This window comes from Apodemus sylvaticus, chromosome 2 (assembly GCF_947179515.1).
Source record: "Apodemus sylvaticus chromosome 2, mApoSyl1.1, whole genome shotgun sequence".
NCBI lineage: Eukaryota > Metazoa > Chordata > Mammalia > Rodentia > Muridae > Apodemus > Apodemus sylvaticus.
The window spans coordinates 52880460-52901247 of NC_067473.1; the positions used below are offsets into that span (position 1 = coordinate 52880460).

At 45.4% G+C, this 20788-nt stretch overlaps 1 protein-coding gene and 1 long non-coding RNA gene across 2 annotated transcripts in view; one reads left to right on the top strand and one right to left on the bottom strand.

The window, feature by feature from the left end:
* Positions 1-20788, top strand: part of Snd1 (staphylococcal nuclease and tudor domain containing 1) — a 407737-nt gene that overhangs the window by 319857 nt on the left and 67092 nt on the right. The gene's annotated exons all lie outside the window — the stretch shown is intronic.
* Positions 1901-8982, bottom strand: LOC127678409 (uncharacterized). Its single transcript, XR_007976558.1, has 3 exons — positions 8152-8982; positions 4371-4475; positions 1901-3552 (listed from the first exon to the last, which is right to left on the bottom strand). It is a non-coding gene; the product is annotated as an uncharacterized LOC127678409 (long non-coding RNA).

Here is a 20788-nt window from a genome sequence, read left to right on the forward strand (position 1 = left end):
CACTACATGCCGACACTCTAGCTGTTGCTGTGCTGGAGAAACAAACTTGAACCTACAAAGAAGGAGCTCTAGGTATTAATGAGAGCTCAGTGTCCCAGGTTTACTTGCGGCAGTCTTGCAGTGTACCCCAGGCAGGTCTGCAGCTCAAACTCCCCACCTTTACAGTTTAACACTCTCCTAGTCTCAGGCTGTATCGGGTATAGCTTTGGAAGAAGAAGAGTCTATAGGGGCTTGGAAATCATTCCCAGTGTTTTTAGATGACCACTTTATCCTCTCTAAGACTTCCAAGTGGTTCCTTGATGATGCCTAGATAATGACATCCCTATGCTGGACAGCTCTAGCTGAAATCCCGGGCGCTGCCCTGACCTATTTCCCTCTTGCTGCTGGCATCAGAAGGGAAATTCCCCTCGAGAGCCCACTCTGCAGCTTCAGTAACCCCGGCACAGCCCTGGTTTTCCTCTGACCCCCAACCCCTAGAGTTTTTCAAAGCCAAAGACTATAAAGTATTATAAGCAACTGTTGCAGCTGGGGAAAAAATTGCCTATTGGAGGGAACATGGCCCATCCTGATGACTAGGTCTGTCTAAGGAGGAATGGAATGTATAGAGGAAGGAAAGTTTAGCATAGAAAGAAAAATGGGTCCATCTCCTTCATGTAGGTTTCATGTTGTAGTCCCTCTTATGTGAAAGGGGGATGAGGGTTGATCTAACCAGGTCTTTTCTACGCCCTCTGCCTTCGCCCCATAGTGCTCCTCCAGCGAGTGCTGTGTAATGTGCTCTCTCAGCCTCCTGTTCCATCTGTTCGTGCAGCCTACTCCCTGCCAAGGAGAGTCACTGGAGGAGAAGGGCAGCACACGGTGCTGAGGAGGGTTCCGTCCTGGGGAATTCAAGAGCATGCCATTCACCTGGCCCTAATGGCTCCAGTGGAACTCGCTCTCTCACACTCCGTGTTTGCCTTGTCCACTAGAAACCCTCACTGAGCCACTACTAAGTGCCTGCTGGAAAAATGAAACAGGCTGCCCAGGTGTGCTTCTTTTTTATTTCTTTTTTTTTTTCTTTTTCTTTTTCTTTCTTTTTTTTTTCCCACAAAAGTCACTTTAGGCTATCCTAGCCATGATCCCAGAGAAAGTGGGATGTATATGCGGCCTTTTTAAATAGCTCTCTTCCCCTACAGGTGCTTAAGAGCTTTTGGTTGGGAGAGGACAGTGATGCTTCCCAGAGTTTGGTTTGTTCAGTTCACTGTTGATTTCATTAAAAAGGGCTCAGAAAAAGGGACCTTAAGTTCATAGTATTTGCTAGAGTTCTGGGGGTTTTGTGTAATCTCTTTATGTTTCACAACAAATGTATGCAAAAATTGTTATCCCAGTCTCACAGTCCAGGAAACTCAGTTAGTTACACCTGCTCCTCTCCTAGCTGGTATTACAGCAGATGCTAAAATAGAAATATCTGCACTCCCAGTGAAGTACTTTGCTCCTCAAATACTGCTAATTCTGCTATTAGAAAGGGATCACTATTTGCACCATATTTTATCTTTTTTTTTTTTCCAACTCCAGAGTGTCTAGAAGTAAAGGATTTTCCCAAAGGTCAACCATTGACTGACACTGTTCCATGAAACATTCTATTCTGATTCTGTTTTTAGGCTTGCGGGATTTGCTATGGTCCTGCCTCCCTGGGTATTTTCTCTGTTTGCTTCATATGCTGCCCTGGACCTTGCTTTCTATGTACATGATCTAAAAGAAGCCAACAGTGTTCCATCAGTTTCCAATAGAGTTTCTTGTCTTCCTCTTTTGTATGTCTCTGTCTTTTGCTTTTGTTGATTCAACTGTTAGCCCAAGGGATCATTTCAAAATTTAGGCCACCATAAGTGCCTGATCCAAGATGAGTTGTAAGCACTATGTGAATATCAAACTGCTCTGACTCTTCACTCTTGAGCTTCAAGCTCTTCCCAGCTACTTATCAATCCCCTGGGAAAAGAAACCTCAAATCCCATCCCAGCCTCTAAATGAAAATAGCATCATAAGCCAGGTGTAGTGGTGCATACCTTCAGTTGTAGCATTGAGGAGACAGAGGCAAGATGGCCCTGAGTTCCAGGCCAGCCTACATTCCACAGTGAGACCTTGTCTCAAAAGGAGTGGTGGTTACAGCAAAAGTTTTAAATGAGTCCTGCTGTCATGATGCTCTTTTTTCCTCCTTCCCCTGCCTGCTGGGTCCCTCTGTCAGTTTTAAGTCCCAGTGGCCTTCCTCAGCAAGCTTGGCCTGTTTGCTGGCTCCGGTAGGGTTCCTTTCTGCAGAGCTGCTGGCTCAGCTCTGCTGTTCTTCTACTGAGGACTTTCATAGTCAGTCAAGCATAGAATTACATCCATTCTTCTGAAATAGTTGCTAGGGCTAATTTGTCATTGGCTTGGCCAAGATCCTATTACCTGTGTGTCATAGGGGCTATCTAGTGTAGGTTTGATAGGCCTCAGTGCCCTCCAGAAATAGTGTCCACATCTGTCACTGCTGCTGGCAATGAGGGTGGGACAGGCATGGCATAGAACAGAAGAGATGTGGACTCTTTGAAACATGGAGGAGAGGGTCTCCGGGGTGTGATTCTGTGCCTGGAAAGAAAATCCTATTCAGCAGAAGCATTGTACCTTTCCCTTAGGAGCTGGTCTCCACTGTTGCAAACTCTTCTTTGAGAGGCATTTGTATTTTTCTCTGCCAGGTCAGCTTGTTTTTTGTACTGTTGTTCCATCAAAAATTAAGAAATATAGTGCTTGGTGGACCTGAAATTGTACCTTCCTCCCCCAAGTAGCAGCAGCAGCACCCTTGGCAATGCCAAGGCGCTCCTGGCATGGTCCTCTCTTGCTTTCATCTTTAGTCCTGACCCAGATCAGTCCCAGGGTAAAGATGGAAAGACTCAAACATGATTTCTTCTTGCATCTTTCCGCCAAAATGATCCACAGGACTCATTTGAATGTCATTTAAAGTGAGGCCTGAAGCAAGGCTAGTGCACTTGCTGTCTCTGAGAGCATTATTGCCGACAGGGTCCTACAAACCCTTCATAGACACACTAGGCACAGGCTCTGCCCCTCACCAGACTTGATGCTGTCTATTCTTTTTTTTTAAAGGTTTATTTTTATTTATTATTATATGTGAGTACACTGTGGCTGTCTTCAGACACACCAGAAGAGGATGTCAGATTTCATTACGGATGGTTGTGAGCCACCACGTGGTTGCTGGGATTTGAACTCAGGACCTTCGGAAGAGCAGTCAGTGCTCTTAACCGCTGAGCCATCTCTCTAGCCCGATGCTGTCTATTCTGATGACAGGCACGTTCTCTACAAGCAGTCCCATGGAGACAGCTGTTGCCAAGCAAGTTCATCTTCCTGGGCTGCCAGGAGCTAGATAGGGCTTGTGGCCCAGTACATATGGAAGTGTTATCAAGAGGAAAACAAAGGGTTGGGCTAGGGGAGCTGGTGCCATTTGTTTTAATTGAGGTATAGTAGATGCTCCTGAAACAGAGTTCTGGCTTCTCTCTCCTCTTTAGTCATCCTGAATATCCACCGTGGGAGCTGTCAAAGATGAGAGTTCTCTTGAAATAGGGGCAGCAGAAGCTAATATTCTTAATGTAATAATGAAGAGCTGAAAGAAAGTAGCTAAGAGTTTTTTTTTCTTGGGCAAACCACCTAACTCTGAACTCTTTACCTTCCCTGCTAAACTCTTGTTTGAAAAGTAGTTCTCCGTTTCTCTATCTTCAAAAAGGCAGATATTTCTCTTAAAACCGAAGATGACCTCATACAGACCTGCCCCCAACTTATCAGAAGAGTTTCATACAGGACCCCCAACACTTCCACCTACACCTACGGGAGCCTGGCGTGTTGGCGTGTTTAGAGTCTTTTTCATCCCTAGTGTCTCCCTATTTTCTTTGTCCCAAACATTTTTAAACCACACCCACTGCCTGAATTTTCCCCAGCGCTTGTTATTGCATAATTCAATTGGTACCTTTTTAGAACACAGCTCATAATATACAATAGCAGGGCTGCCTCAACCGCCAGCAGAGGACAAGCAGATTGTCGATTGCATTTGCTCTCCAGGTAGCACTAACACTCAGCTGTTCCACGTGTGACTCCCCCAAGGACACTAGCGTGACTGTTCTGGTGGATGATCTGACCTTAATTCTGCCTTCTTCTCACCCACTCCGAGTCTGTTACTACGGACTAGGGAGCCTCTGTGTTCTAAACGTGACTCTGCTGATGAACTTCCCACTTGCTTCTCCACCCGTGACAGTTTCTGGTCAGCTGCACTTAAATGGATTTTGAAAATGAAAGTGATCAATGATCTGTTATGAAATAAAATTCTGAACAAGGTTAAGAATTGACAGCAGAGATACCTTGAACCTGTCTCAAACAACAGGGTTTCACAGTCACAGGGGACAGCTTGTTCTCAAACTTATTCTCACTACTTTTTATGGACATCTTTGCTTCTTTCCTAGTCACTGAAAAAAAAAAAAAAAAAGAAACTTATTAACATGTGAAGAGTCAGACCTGGGTCCTCATTTTCATTTCCTATCTCAGCTCTAAACCAAGGCAGTCTCACTGTATACTACAGTGTTTCCAGCATTGTGCAGTATGGCAGTGCTGCTACATTCAGTTGCATAGGTTGTATAAAGACTCTCTCTTCTCCATAAAGTTACTGTGAAAATGAAATGTCTATGTAAATGTTTCATACAGGACCTAGTGAATAGTAAACAGTCTGTGAACAACAGTTTGCAGCATTATTAGTGACACTAATTCTCTCTTGGTTTTGCTAACTTGGGATTCAGACTCCATTGTGGATAAAACACTACCCACAGTATGGTGGTAGACTTGATATAGGTACATGTATTCATGTTAAAACCAACAAAATTCATGTTTAGTTCACTGCTTCAACCCTAAACCTGTATGATGCCCAAAGATGGTCTTTTTTCTAAGCATGATAGATGGGGTCATTTTGCCTTTGGTTCTTCCTGTCCCATACATCAAAACTGCTTCCTTCCAAGCAGTACCACTTTCAGTGAAAAAGCAAAGCTTTCCCAAGAGTTTGTAAAAAGGTTTTTCTAGATGTGACTATGAACTGATAAGGCCAGTCATCACTACAAGAGGGGACAGTCAGACACTTTATAGGTGTCTGAGAAATAAGTATCCTCACAGCCTAACTACCGTGGGGATGACCTGCTTTTTTCTACTTAGGTAAGAATCCTGGCCTTGGGTGATTTCCTAGGAATGATCTAGACCCCCATAGCCTGGGCCTCCTCATGACTGAGTAGCCATGCTTTTCTTTTGGCCCCATCCTTTTATCCCACAGTCTCAGCAGACTAAGATCACCATATATTGGTCTTTGATGTGTATTAAATTGGAAGACTTGGAAACTAGCAGAATGCCAGCAGGAGCCCTAAAGAAAGATCTAGGTGTTAACCAGGACAGAAAGGGTCAGGAAAATAACGTCAAGTAGCATGGTTTGGAGCCATCACTCTAGGAATGAGTGAGCTGGAAGCACCTTCCCAGGTGAAGAATGCTTTCCTTTTCTTCACTTCCAGTCTCATGTCACAGAATTCTTTTCAATAGTTTAAAAAAAAAAAAAAAAGAGGTTAGCTAGATGTGGAAGATGATGCAGCTACTGCAGATCCTTCCATCTCTCTGGTCTCAGTGGATGGATGGTATGAGGGTGCTGTTACCTCTCCAGCTCCATCTAAAACCTCTGACCTGGGCTTTTGTGGCAGCACTGTAACCTTACATGAGGAAATGCAACAACAGTCCATTACCACTGATTGGATATGGATTTTTGGTCTGGCCACCTGCCACTTGGTAATTTTAGAATAGGGTCACTTTCAGAATAGGAGGATACCTTGTAGGAGGGGACTAGTTGGTTCTCGCTGCCTTGCCCTTCCACAGCCATATGCCCCATTTCTGGAGTGTATGACCAGTTTTCAGTCTGCCTGGCAGAGAGAGCCAGTGCTCAACCCTCAGCTTTCCAGGCTGCAGACTTGGCCATTTCCAAATGCCTGGGGTGCACTTAAGTACTTCCCCCTTCTAATCTCAGCATTTCCACTCTCAGCACATCAGCAGCTTTGTAACTTGCATTTCATTTTGCTCTGTGTTTGGCCTTTCAGGTATTTGTAGGAAGAAGGTAGGGAAACTGGTGAACCATGGGTCACAGTTTTCAAAGTTAGGCAGTTTTATCAGAGTCTCAGTCTCTAGAGAACCATTTAAGCCAGATGCCAGGAGCATCCTGAGGGCTCCTGCCATAGTCACATGCCAGTTTTAAGTCTGGATTCTGTTTCATAGTATATGTAAGGTGACTGCCTGCCCAGGTTTTACTCTCTGCAAAATGGGGGTGCTAAAGCTCTGCTCTGCCTTAAGAATGCCAAATAAGGGGAGTGCTCAGACAGGTGAGGAGTTCACTGGGGAGACTTAGGCCCCAGGTGATTCCTGAGAGTGTGTGTGGCCCTAAGAGGGAATATGGCCACAGTGTTTTGTTTTGTTTTGTTTTGTTTTCTGTTTTTTGTTTTGTTTTGTTTCTCATCAGCTTCTCAATTATAGGGTCAACTGACAGAATAACAAAGCTGTGATCTTTGCTGTGGATAATTCTATATCCTATTGGGTTAAACTTTATTTATCCCTTTTCTCTGATATCAAATTTGTAATATGCTGGTTTTTCTACATGAGTAAGGTAATACTTGGGTCCAGCTAAGCAGCATATCTTAGCACAATCTAATCCAAAAGACTTAGTAGCTCTCATAGTCTTCCTTGTAATTAACTTGTTGGATGAAACTCTAAGCTAAAGATGAAAAGCAGACACTAAATATTTTATCTTCCTGTTATGAGTTGTTATGCCCATGAATCTAACACTGCTTTTTTCCTGGTTTTCTGAATAAGACCGTATTTGCATACCTGTCTTCTTCCCTCTCTGAATGTGACCAGGCTCCCTTCAAGATTAAGTAAAGACCCTATAACATTTTAAACCAAGATCCCAGATCTTTGTCATGTCTTTCAACCTGGAGCCATGATATTTGTTCTTTTTGAGTATGAGTTTCACATTTCTCCTATCTCTTTATGTTTCTTTGGCATGTGACCCAGAAATGGGTTAATAAGGTCTTGCCTGAGATTGCCCTTGAAGCTGTGGATTCTTGCTTTTTTATACAAAATTGTAGTCAGTGGCTGAAATTCCCCAGCCAAACACACCACTAATGTATGGCAACTTCAAAAATTCATAAGACCTTTGGAATCCTGTCATGTCTCAATGCATAGGCCTTTAGCCTGGCATCAAATTAATTGGTATTGTTTAAGGAGCCCACTGCCCTGTAGAAGCACAGCAGCATGTAAAAAGATGAAGGCACTACGGTGCCCCATGCTAGCCCATGAAGGAATAAGGGTGAGGACAGGGGCGCCCAAGCACTCCTTCCTGGGCATTAGAAGGCCATTCTGGGGAAATACAGCAGTTTCACTCTGCCCTGACTTACGTTCTCTGGCCTTCCTCTTTTCTACCCCCTTGTGTTTTTGTAATTTGTACAGTATCGTTCAAGGGTGTTAAAGAGATCAATAGTAATTCACCTTTTCCCTTATTGATTAAAGTGATGGCAAGGAAAAATGGCAGGCAATACCAATTCATTTATCATAAGCTATCCATTTCCTGTCTGCCTGTTGGGTTGCTGATTTTCAAGTGGTATTTTTGTTTCAAGGATGCCTTAATAGAAATGAAAGAACTACTGTTATTGGCTCTTCTAATCAAAAGACAACATAAAAAGAAACAACAGAGGGTGTGTGTGTGTGTGTGTGTGTGATCACCACCTGTACTGTGTCATGAAAAGCAGGCAACTTGTCACCACTTAGTGAATGCTGCCTTGTCACTCAGCAGTACCCCCTCTCATTTTTCTAAGAGTGTGGTGTGCTTTATTGTCTGCTTTTCTATAGAATGTAAATTGAGTATGATGAATGAAAAGATCAAGACCTCTGTGAATGGCTCCAGTTTTGCTGAAATAAAGTTTATCATTCCTCTGGCTTTTCAGAACTAACTAGGCTCATCTTTGGAGAATGTGAGGTGCCAGGGTTGGATCTAGGGAACACAAAGGAAGGGTTCTTATGGTTAAGGGGTTCTGTGCCCACCTGGGGATAAAACACTGAGGCAATTCTTACCACTTCTCTTAATCCTGGAAGTACACATGGAAGGTGTGTATGTTCAGGTATGTGTGCTGTTCCCCTTCACTGGTCATACCGTCTGTCACTTGGGAAAAGTGAGAGAGAACACATCTTAAATGTGCAACTAAAGCCCTTCACAACAAAGTGCTCATTTTAGAACTTCATTGTTGCAAATAGCAATTTGCATGGGTAAAAACTGGTTTTTATTCCCAGGTCTCTACAGAGGGAAGTTCACACTGACTACAGAGCCAAGTTGGCTAACCTAGCCGCTGCTTCTCTCTTTCAAATATATGAAAATAGGAATGTTGTTGCTTCTTACCTAGAACTCTCACCTTTCCAACCCTCCATCCGAGGTTCACTGCTATCATGCAAAGTAGGCCAATTCTCAGAAACATCTTCTTTGGTTCAGTTGTGATGGAGAAGTAATATGTGGTTTGCTTCCTAAAGGATGGCCCTGCTTAGCCACTTACCTCAGTGTGCAGTTAATGGTAGTCAGTATGATCCCAGGGCTGGCTACTTGTTGCTGTCAGGGCTGACATCTTTCATGTTACCCAGCACTCAGCCAGGTGTGGCCACAAGAGCACTGCCACCTCTATTGTGCTGGCTGAGTACCTAGTGGGTTGAGGTCACTATTTTGGATATCCCTTTTCCAATTGGAAGATGTCACTGGAAACCCAGTGTGACTATGTCAGGTAGTTCTGTGGTCTGCAAATGGGAGATGTGTAGAAGGCCAGCTCTCTGTGAAGCTGGTTAATTACATGTGCCGCTGCCAGCAGGATGATTGTTCTTTTCCCATGAATCATTAATAAACTTGTGGCCTGCATTGGGGGGGAGGGGCTGGCAGGCCCATCATCTTCCTCAGCTTTGTTTGACAACTTTACTTTTTAGGCTTTATAATGGCTGGAGGTGATGAGAAGGAAAAGAAATGAAGACTATATTTCCATTTAATATGTTTTTCTCCTAAGCTGGAAAGTAGCCCCCTGCGTTTGCATCATCTTGGCAGCTACAGGACACAGGTTCAAGGCTTGCCATGGGTAGGAAATGCTAGTGGCTCAGCTCCCGCTGTGGGCAGCAGTCTACAGAATGGGCATGGTTTGCAGATGCAGCAGCAAGGAGAAGGCACGTGTCTTGTTCCGGTGGGGCTTGAGACTCACACCATCTTCCTCCTCCAGCCAAGGCAGCCTCATCCCTGCTAGGTCTGAATACAGAAAGCATTTCTGGATTTCTGGTTTTTTAGAAACTCCATTTTTAGGCAAAGATGGAAGAAGGCAAAGCAAATATAATACAGGAAATTCAGCCTCATTATAAACATTTCCATGTCAAACCAACTAAAATAGTACTTTCCCTTTGTTGGATAGAAAATTTTAGAATAGAAGTCTACATTTCTCCGTAAAGCATTGAGTGCAGAAAAAAAATTAAATAGAACTAAGTATGACCATTTAGTTTCAAAGAGTTCAACGCAGTCTTTAATGCTGAGGTGGACGGTTTTGTAGCTAGAATGGCTGAGTATGGTACCCAAGCTAGCATTTTGTCACTGATGAGACAACTGGGGCATGAAGTTAACCACTTGAACACACTCCCACAGGGAATTAGGAGACAGCTCAAGCTTCCACATGGCTATCACCTCCATAGTACCTCTGAGACAGTCGTCATCCAGTCGAAGTACAAGAACTAACGTTAAGAATGTGACAGCAGTATCTACAGGGGAGTGGGTGGTGTGATGGAAGCAGACAGGAAGTTAACAGGTGAATAGTCCTTAGACTGCATTACTTAAGTGAGGCAATGACAGGGCACTAAGACCACTGGGAAGTCATCCTGACCCTAGTGTCTGTAGGAGACTCTGCAAATGAGTCCAGAGCTGAGCACACAGGGTCAGAGCACAAGCCAGAGGGAGAAGAGGGCAGGTATCTGTTGCTGTCTGCTCAGACCAAAATCTAAACTCAGATAAAACCAAAGGAAACCCCTTAACAGCTAAAGTTGGAGGCATTTTCCTTGTGGGGAGAGCATTTTGTTTTATTTGGGTTTTTAAGAAACTGGAGAAAGTTCAACTTGCATAGCCGAGATTGTCCTTAAAAGTCCCTGATACTGGTTTGACACAGCCCCACCCTTGTCCCTGTGTATCGTATGTTCAGGGACCTGCTCCTTCTGTCCTTACAGAAGGCCTCTGGAGAACTGTGCCACATTGTCAGGGTCTGGAAGACTTTCACTCCGAGCTGAGATCTCCCCTCCCCATCTTCTCAATCTTCTTTTTGTCTTTAAAATCGGGGAGGAGCAAATCACATTTTCCAGCAATTTAACATTATTAGCTGATTTTTTCCCCCTTTTCAAAGCAGAGCTAAATGGAGCTAAACATACACATAGGGGCTATATTAAGACCTGATGGTGTGGTAGAGTAGAGAAGGCACAAACATAGAGGTTTATCTGCTACCTAGTAAACACAGGGAGGTGTCAGGGCTGGAGAATTCAATAGTAATAATAAGCATTTATATGGTGCAATGACAACTTTGATACAGGGCATAATTTTCTGGGGATTGCTATTAATTGTGACTCTGCCTGTGAGCGGCCCCCTGGTGAGGGGCTTGGAACACCATGCAGAGTTAAGCTATATTAAACATCAATTAAAATAGTGTAAAATAGCAACTAGGCAAAATTCGGAAAGGTCAGAGTAGCTGTAAGCATGTAGACAGGCCCTGGGGTGTGCAGGGTTAGGACCTAGGTTGCCTACTGCCCTGGGGATTGGTGTGCTCAGTCATTAGCTTCTTCCAGGGCCCAGGATCATCGGGTTTGCTGGAGAGCAAATTGTGGAACCCATTAGCTTTCCTTGGTTCAGTTCTTACTCAGAGAAGTTTCAGAAACCACTGCTAGCCACAAGAGATAAGACAACCAAGTCAAGCAACTCGTTCTTTATCTGTGCGGTCCAGAATTGTGGCCACTGGGCACATGCAAATACTGAGCTCATATGATACACATGCTCACACACACCCTCACCCTCACTGGAGAAATGGAAGAAAAGTGTCAGTGGCTAAATCAAATCAGCCTTGGCTTAGTTTTTGCCTACCTTTTCCTGACTGTTCCATTTATCAGCTCTGACCTCCATGAGGTTTTGTTCTTCCCCAGTAAAAGTGACTGTTGTTGGACTAAATGATCTTTACACATTCAGACAATGAAGAAAAGAAATCCAGAAAAAGACCTATGAAGCCCTGTGCCTGTTCAAGTGTCATCCTTCTCTGAAAGCAGCCCTGGCCTCAGCCCCTCCCCCTGGGAGGCTTCACCTGGGTTTCTCATCCCTGAAACACACTTCCAAGTTGCTGTCCAGCCCCCAAATCTTCTGAGGCAAGTTGGATGGCATTGTTGCCTCCTTTGGGTGTGGAACACATGTAACCCTCAAGAAAGTGGAGAATAGCCAGACCTCTGATGGTTATTTTGGGTCATTCTCAGGTGTATCATTTTGGCTTAGGTCCATGAAGCAAGAGGGGTATAGCAGTTACCTTCGGAAGTCAGGTCACTGGTGCTGACTCAGTGGCTGTTAGCCAGTCCCCCTCCACCTAGCCGTAGAAAGTCACTGCTCCAGAGAGTGTCCTCGGCCTCCTAGAGCCCCTGTGGAGCTGCCAACACTGCACAGCTCACAAAGGGCCCTGTAGCATCTCTAATTGAGGAGCTGGTGAGCGGCCGCCTTCAGTGGAGGTATTTTTAGCTACAGTGATACAGCCCCATCTTTTTGCAGGATGTTTTGTTTAGTTATTTCCTTAAATGAAATAAATAAGTAAAATTGAAGACTGTACTACTTATACCCCAGTGCCAACACCCAAGAAGTTATGTCGCACCCCCTCACCATAGCCTATGTAATTAATTCTCCCTAAGACCCAGGTGCTGAGGCACAGTATTAGTCAGAGTATTAGAGCGATATCACACACAGAGGCAAGCAAAGCTAGCAAAGAGAGGATAATGCAGTCTGGCCTGGTGTCTCCCTGCCAAGGGCTCTGCATGCAGCGTGGGCAGCTGGGAACCACCCTCCTCTCAGGCTGCTTGGGCCTTTGATGCATCAAGTGAGTGGGCTTCCTCTCCTGAGCAGGAGGCGCCCTTGTGCTACATGGGATTCCATTCTGCTGTTTGCTGGGGCTTAGGGATAGGGACATGGGATTGGGGTTTTGTTGTCATTTGGCTTTTGTTCTGTTTTATGCTTTTATTTTCCTTGTCTTTAACCTATCTGTGATTTTTTTTTTCATGCCTTCCTTGTCTTTTGGTTTGATTTGGTTTGGCCGCTGTTTTATTTGTATGCGGTTTTGGGTTAGTTTACTGATAAAGGCCTAGAGGATAATCACAGCACTTACTTCAGACGCCATGGCAGGATTCTGTATGGACCATGGCAGTCATTCGTCACCCGGGCAACACACATGGGTCAGGGAGGCCTAGAAAAGCTACTAATGCGTGGTCCTCCAGAAACTGTAGCTTCATCAACCACCAGGTTTTTTGGTTTGAGGCTTCTTTTCCTAAGTTCCCCAGGTGCATTAGCTGATACCAAGGGAAAGCTTTGTTAATTTTGGTAGGTGTGATAATAGCATTGTGGTTATGTAAGGAAATGACCGAGTATTTTTAGAGATGCATACTGAAGTATGTAGAGCTGAAGTGGCATCATGTCTAGGATATACTTTAAAATGCTGAAGCAAAGAAAGCAGGAAGAGAGAACGATGAAGACTTTATTGGATCTCTGTGATGGGTTATGGAGTACTCATTAGTATTCTTCTTTCAGTGTTCCAGATTTTTTTTTCACAGAAGTTCTTGTATAATTAAAAAAAAATTTAAGATTTTTAACGCCCCCCCAAAGGAATTCCTATATGCATCTAAGGTTAGGAACTACTGGCTTATGTGAAAATTAAATTCAGACCACCTCACCCTAGCTGATCGATCAGCTTAGACTTTATTCATGACTTTGGATTTCTGTCAGCCAAAACTTGATCTCTCCAGCTCATAAACAGTGCACATCTGGGGACAGGATGGACAGACAGACACAAAGAACAACCTAGTTCTTCCTCTAGATTAGAACTGAGGAGCAGCCAAGTAGAGAGCTGCTGTGTCTTGGAGCTGACCTGCCTTACCCCTTGCCAGTGCTGCGTGCTCTGTCCTGAGAGATTCTCTGGACACACCGGGGAATAAATGATGACTGCAGCTATGCTGTGATCATGGTAGAAGAAAGTCCTCATTTCCGTGGAGTGCTTTACCCACCGGTGTCTGGCTACTGCTGGTGTGCCCTTTCATTTGTATCCAACCTCCATTCTCAGAAGTCCACATTCATATTCTCAATCTCTCTCTCTCTCTCTCTCTCTATCTATCTATCTATCTCTATCTATCTATCTATCTATCTCTATCTATCTATCTATCTCTCTTCCCTCACCCCCTTTCTCTCTCTCTCTCTCTCTCTCTTCCCTCACCCCCTTTCTCTCTCTCTCTTCCCTCACCCCTTTCTCTCTCTCTCTCTCTCTCTCTCTCTCTCTCTCTGTGTGTGTGTGTGTGTGTGTGTGTGTGTGTGTGTGTGTGTGTATCCCTTGTGTCCTCAACATTGTCCCAGTTCCCAAGTGCTATTTTGTTCTGGCTGCTTAGTAGGTGAGACCAATAGCAGCTTTTGCAGCCAAATTAAATGGAGTTCTGGACGAAGGTTGGAGCATTCTACCCTACTGCACCATGGCCTGGATTAGGACCCCAGCTAAGTACATCTTCATTCAAAGGCAAGCTGTTGGCTAATCTTTATTCAGGGGGCTTTGTGACTTACACCTAAACATTAAGGTAACCTGTGTGTTGCTCTAGTGTCTTACAGAGGGGGTAAGACTACAGGCGATCTAGGTCACTTATCAGACTAGAATAAATACAGTTTTACCAGAGTATTTACTGAGAGTATTGCTGCCAAGCTTCCAACTCCCAGGGCAGTCCTTTTAGCAGATGCCTTCCTGAGAAGTGTTGAGGTCATCTACCCACCCTGTGCCTGTGCCAAAGGACTGGGGCATCTCTGGCTCCCTACAGGGTTGAAAGGCAGTCTTGGCCCTAACAATATACTCATATGTCTGTGTTCACAATCTAAACTGGGTGAATTTTCTCCTGTCCTCTCCTTAAGTACACTATAACGGGTACTCTGCAAGCCCTTTATATAGCTTGCACTGCATTTCTCCATAGAACTCTTTGAGCAGATGGAGGCTGAGATTTCTCCTGCTTCTGGCTTGCTCTAAGCATACATTCCTGCCACATATACCCCACCCCTGCTGTCCTCCCTGACGCCTAGCCATCTCAGATGTTCTGAGTAACCTCAAGGGCAGGATCAAGTCTTTACTGTTCTCTTGCACTTGACCTTCCCCTGGGCACAGAACGGGTTCACAAAAGCTTGCAAACAAATAAATAAGCCGGGTATGCTGGTTAGTTCTTGTTCACTTGACACAACCTAAACATATCTAGAAAGAAGGAATCTCAGTTGAGGAATTGCCACATCAGATTGTCTTGTGGATACATCTGTGGGACGTTTTCTTAATTACAGGAAAGACCCTGTCGACTGTGAGCAGTGCAATCCACGAGCAGGTGATCCTGGGTTATATAAGAAAGTTTGCTGAACACGTAGTAGGAAACATTCAGTAAGCAGCATTCTTCCAGCATTCTACTTCAGTTCTTGCCTCTAAGATCCTGCCTTCTGTTCCTGCCCTGGCTTCCTCAAGGATGCAGTGTGACTTGGAAGTGTAAGCAAATGAACTCTTTCCTCCCCTAGTTTCTTTTGGGTCATGGTGTTTTATTATAACAGGAAGGCAAACTAGGAAACCAAGGAAGGGCCAAGGCCAAGAGTATAGTGCCTTGAGCCAGGTGCCTCACTTCAAAACTGGTCCACCTTTTACTTGGGCCTGGGAACCTAAACCATAGGGCAGTCTGGAGTTGCCCTGTGTTCACCAGGAAAGGAACCTTTTGACTGACTAGGAAGGTTCCCATGTGCAACAGTTACAGAGATGGAAGCCATTGGTTCTCCTCCTTGCTTTGGAATAAAGGCTAGTGTGAGTCACTTCCTCCCGCTTGTTTTTTTGGGGCCTAGCTGTCTTTCCTCCCTTGACTTGTCTTCAGAAGAAGGTGCTGAGATGCTGTCTCCCTTGTTTCCTAGGACAGTCATTGATACCTGTCTAGCTCTCTTACAAGGGACTCCCACTGAGCCTGAGGGAGGCTCTGAGCAGAGGCTCCTGCTTCTGTAACCAGGGGCGAGGCTCATTGGGCCAACCAGTCTTCTTGCCTTCTCGAATGTGGAGCAGAGCTTTCTAATCTCCTGAATGGTTTCAGAATAATGAAGTCCCTCTTGCCAGCCTTAAGATTACAGTGTGACCTAAAGTTTACATGCTAGTTTTGTTGTAATATATAGCAAAGGTAGATTAAAGGAAAGTGAAGAAAACTCCTAAGGAGTGGTTCCAAGAGAAAAAAACCTCAACACTGGTACCTAATAATTCTCCAGTCCACCTACTGTGCACCTAAGAGAGGGGAGCATTGCCTCAGGAGTCTTCAGTAGAAGGAACCAGAATAGTGCCTCATTCCCTAAGCAGCCTACTGTTGGCTCCCTCCTCAGGGGGTTCTGACAGGTCCCTTGTGGTGTAGTTAGCAGCATGGCAGATGGACACCAGCATGCCCAGTGCCCACTGATTAACCTTGAACACAAGAGTGTAGAGGAGGTAGATGTAGCTATAGACAGAGATACTGATGAGAAAGAAAATCCAGAGGTGACTCTGTAATCCCCGGAATGACAGTTTTAAATTCTAGCTCTAAGAATGCTTATCTGCCTCCAACCCCTAGTTTCTAAGCTTCGCATCCCACTCTTCAGTAGCAGAGGAACCTGGCACAGCAGTGAGAGACAGGGAAGGCCAGGCACTGTTGAAATACCAGACAGCTTCCTACCCTCTTTCTGTATCTTGTCAGATTTCAAGCTTTAAGTCCGCATTTGTGCTCTGCCTACTTGGCTGGCTGTTCTTGCACTTGAACGGCTTGTTTGCCTGGACAGGTCCAAGCTGTCTGAGCCATCAGCAGCTGCACCTCCTCCCTCGCGCCTTCTGTCTGAGCCAACCTTGATTCACAGTAGTGCAGATGGCCCCAGCCATACCCAGAGACGTCTGCCACTCTATCCCCTCTCCTGCCCTGTTTTCTTGAGATGAGGGGGCAGCCCAAACCACACTTGCCTGCAGGTCAACCTGGGCCAAAACGGAGACAGCACATGCATAGTCCATGTTCTAGCACTGTAAGCTTCCTATGTGATTTTAAAGACAAAATTAACTAAACCCAAGGGACGAGGACAGGGCAAGGCTCATGTTCATACTATGTAAGAAATGCTTTCCAGCTGGTATGAGCGCTAATCTAGACTTGCAGGTCGCCTTAGCCACACCCACTCTGCATCCTTAGCCTAAGTGTGAGCTGCAAGAGAATCCAGAGAAAGGAAGTATCAGAAACTGATGATTATCCCCTTCCCCTTCCCATTCCCCTTCCCCTTCCCATTCCCCTTCCCCTTCCTCTTCCTCTTCCTTTTCCAGACATTAGACGTTGGCAATTTTTCAAAGCACTCTCATTTTCTCAGGATACTTAATGTGTTGGAGGTAGCAGTTGCACACTATTGTAATCAGTTAGAGTCTCCACACCTCATTCCCTCCTAACAGCTCAGTCATTGTGATAAGCATGAGGAGGCTTGTGGCTGACCTTTTATAGAGGAAGAAATGTGGCAGCAACCTCAGGACAGCCCTCAACCTTCTCCCAGGGTAGCTCACTGCTGGGCAGCAGGACTGTAAACCCTAGGAGGCAGACCCTAATCTATCAGACTCTGCCTGAATGAGACCTCACAGTCATCTCTGCAGACAGCCTACTGCAGGGAGGGAGACCATAGCAGCTGCTCTGCACTAAAGAACTCTTCTAGTCCCAGGCTGCTAAAGTAAGGAAGAACAGAACCCTCAAGCAAAACTCACCTGTAGAGGAACATCAAGAAAAGTATTTTCCAAAACGTGGTGTGTTTACTTTAGGGTGAGCATAGCTTCAGTCACTGGTAATGGTAAAATATTTTGCCCAATCATTACTAAAATATTAGTAAAGAAGAGGCATGTTCTGTGTTCCACTCTCTGTACTCTAAGTGGGAGGAGGCTATGCTAGTGGTGTAGGGTTAAAAGGTATCTTGTTCTGCTACAGTGTAACAGTTACCTGAAGCTGAGGACTACAGTCTGGCATCTTCTGTCTCATTTGGTACAGTGGAAGTACTCTGTCATAGTAGAACACCCAGGAACCTTATTTCTATAAAGCTACATAGTAGATCTTACCAGTGTGGTCAGTTCTATGTTCTTTGTGACTGCTTGGACCTCATCATCTAGAATTAGATGTCACTTTCTCTTCCTGCTACAATGGTTACTTGGCCTCTTAACCATAAGAAACATAATCTACTGGCTCTTTTTAATCTATTAAGTCTAGTTATGTAGAAATGCTGGACTGCAGGCGACCTACAGACATAGTCCAGGTTGTTGGGTGGATGCCAAGGATCTGGAGTAGGCAATATTTGTCATTGTTCTGAAAGGAACCATCAGATCCACAGCCAGGCTGCAATACACCATCTCCACCCACCCCCGCCCCTATTATGTAGGAAATAACCCTGGAATGTTCAGTGCAGTGGCAGGACAGCAAGCCTCCAGGAAAGTCACTGCCTTCTTTTCTGGCCATCTTAGAGGTTTCCATTTCAGGGTAGGGAGGTTTTTCTCTCCCTCACCACAAAGATTCCATAAGCCTGCCTTGAAAGGGACCACAAAGGCTCTACAGCTACCTGTACTATACTATAGCCATCCAGGGATCTGCCTGATGCCAGGATGACCTGGATATGAGGAGTAGATGTGAATACAGCTAGTCCCCCCAGGAAGCTTTCCTAATGGCCACACATAGGACCACCTCGCAGGCTCCAAGTATTGTATCCCACAGAGTTTCAGACTTAACACTGCTCTGTTGCCTCTGGGGAACAGTTGAGAAAAGATTCCCCCACTGACTCTTGGCTTGGCTGCATTGGGAAAGGTACTGTGCTGCCCTGTGTCTGCTTTCACCATTCCACAGATTCTATCCCAGGCTGGCTCCCACCAGCAGACGGAAGCCCCTTCTAGCTCCAGTAGCAGCATTTGTATACTTGCAGAGTCTACAGAGTGGACCAGTGAGGCCTGAACTTCCAGGAGAGATATGATGTAACCTTACAGGGATGGCAGGCCCACCTAAGCCATCACTTATTTTGCCTGCTGATTTCCACATGTTAAATGTCCAGCCTTCCTTGACTTTGATACTTAGGTCCTATACCACAGTGGCACTTGTGCATGAAAAGGAGAGAGGAACTTTGTGCTATACTCTGGCACCTGACAGGATTTCTCTATCCAGCAAGCCCTTGCCAGCAGGGAACTGCTGAAGTAGCACTCTGCGAGTTGCCGGGGAGACCCCTCCATCTCCTGCCAAGGCAAACAAACCTGCCGCTACACTCGTGAACTCTGTCTCCCAGCAGCTTCATGCCTCTCCCAGAACAGTGCAGGAGACAGCCTTACGGGAAAGTCCTGAGTGCCAACAACAGAGGTGTCTGAGGAGAAATGAACTGATGCAGAAAGGGGCGGGTGCCACTCAGTCATCTAAAGGATAAGGTCAGTGGAGCTGTGTGGGGCCCAGGTTGGATTGTTGACTCTGCCTTACTGCAGCGAAGAGGGCCAGATAACTGTCCAGCCCTAGGCCCTGGCAGCCCCTTCCAGCTGCCGACAGCTCAGCACGAAGACACACATGCTTTCGGGACACAGATGGGTTTGCATGTCAGCGTGAGCCGTTTTTAGCCCCTGCCTAGGATGGGCAGTCCATGACACAGTAATTTAATTATATTTGCCTCCCTCTGTGGCCCACATATTTGAAGAGGTTTGGGGGGAATGGATCTGGCTGAGGAAAATTTACCCTGCTGCTCTGGCACTGCCCCAGAGCTGAGCCGCAGTACCATAAAGGGTCTTGCCATCCTGAATACAGCTCAGGGCATCTGTCTGCACTGCAGGCTCTCTGGACAGGCTGCCTGCTGACACATCTGGCAAAGCAGCCTCTGGAAGCATCCTTCTCTATCACAGGAATATCAGGGGCAAAGTAAGGGGACTCCCTACTCCCCTCGTTAAGACCCACTGGCAATGGTTTCCACAATAACTAGAGCCACGTTAGCTCTAACCAGATTCTAGTGTGTTAAAACAGAGATGAGCTCACATCCCTTCACTGACTGTCTCTCCAGCCTCAGTGACAGCTGTGATCTTGACTCCAAAGTTCTTAGACCACACACATCCATGTGTGTGTGCCCTGGAAATGACTGGTAGAGGGACCTAAAATTGATTTCCCTTCCTCCCAAAAAACTTATTCACATTTTATAACTCGTGTGCTCATCAGTTGTTACCCATTGTGCCTGTACTTGTACCACATCCCAAAGACTTGCCTTTACCTCCTAGCCAATAAGCTGGTGCTTTCCTCACAGGAGATTCATCAGCTTGCCCTGAAGTAGGGACTCTTCACGGGCCACCTCCCCAGGTGCACTATCCCAGGGAACCCTTTTTGCCTATCACCATCTTCTCATCTCCACTTTTGAGTGGGACAAGAACATTGTTGGGGGCGGGGGGGGGGTCCCTAGTCAACTGTATTAAGCCTTCTAGAGAAGAACATTCTCTTAGCTTGTCTTCCTAGCTCAGTACCAAGAACACATCCTCCTTGCTGGCTAATCTCTCCTGCATAATGATAGCAGCTCCTCCGAGAGAAAGGGAATTTTTCTGGCACAGTTTGTCTCAACACCAGCATAACACAGGCTGTTGCTTAAGAGTGGGAATCATTAGAGTCAGGCCATTATTGAAGGGGACCAGTCTCTAGGGGAACTAGCAGAAATTACTACTCCTTAATAGATGGAAACTCATTTGCTTGAAGCCCCCGCCCTCCTCTTTATTTCTCTGCATTCCCCACCTCCCCTCTCAGCTTTGAAGTTGAAAAGAGAAGCAACTCCACCCTATCCAAGACGGAAAATGTCTGCTAAATTAACTTGGTCAAGATAGAGCCTTTTCTGCAAGTGTCTGTTCTTTTAGAATGTTTCTACTGGGACTCCATAAGAAACCAAACAAAGGAGGAACATTGTGATTAAATATGTGATAGAATTATAGCTAGGGCCACTCTGTTTCCCAAGAGAGGATTATAGCCCCCATGGTTCAGAGTATGTCCCCAAGTCAGTACGAGCATTCCCTCTGAGGACCTCATTCTCATTGCTATACAACCTAGGAAAGGCCAGGGAGGTAGAACCAGAACTACAGACTGTTCTGCTTCTCCAGTGGTCTTCACAACCTTGACAAAATTCTATTACAATTTAGCCTTTCCAGCCTATAAAAATGGCTCAGCCAGTTAAAGGCTAGGCTCACAAACAAAATAAAACAAAACAAAACAAAAAAACCAGTCAAGCCTTCCCAGTGTAGATGCAGGTGTTGTCTTGCTGCCCTCCACCAATTTAGAGAGAAGGGCAAGAGCACTCATACAGCAAGGGTCCCTTCATTGTCCATTTTGTACTGCCACTAAACCCACATGCCCTGGAACACCTAAAGCTGTAAAGAAAGGAAAGTTGCCTGGTTTCTCACCT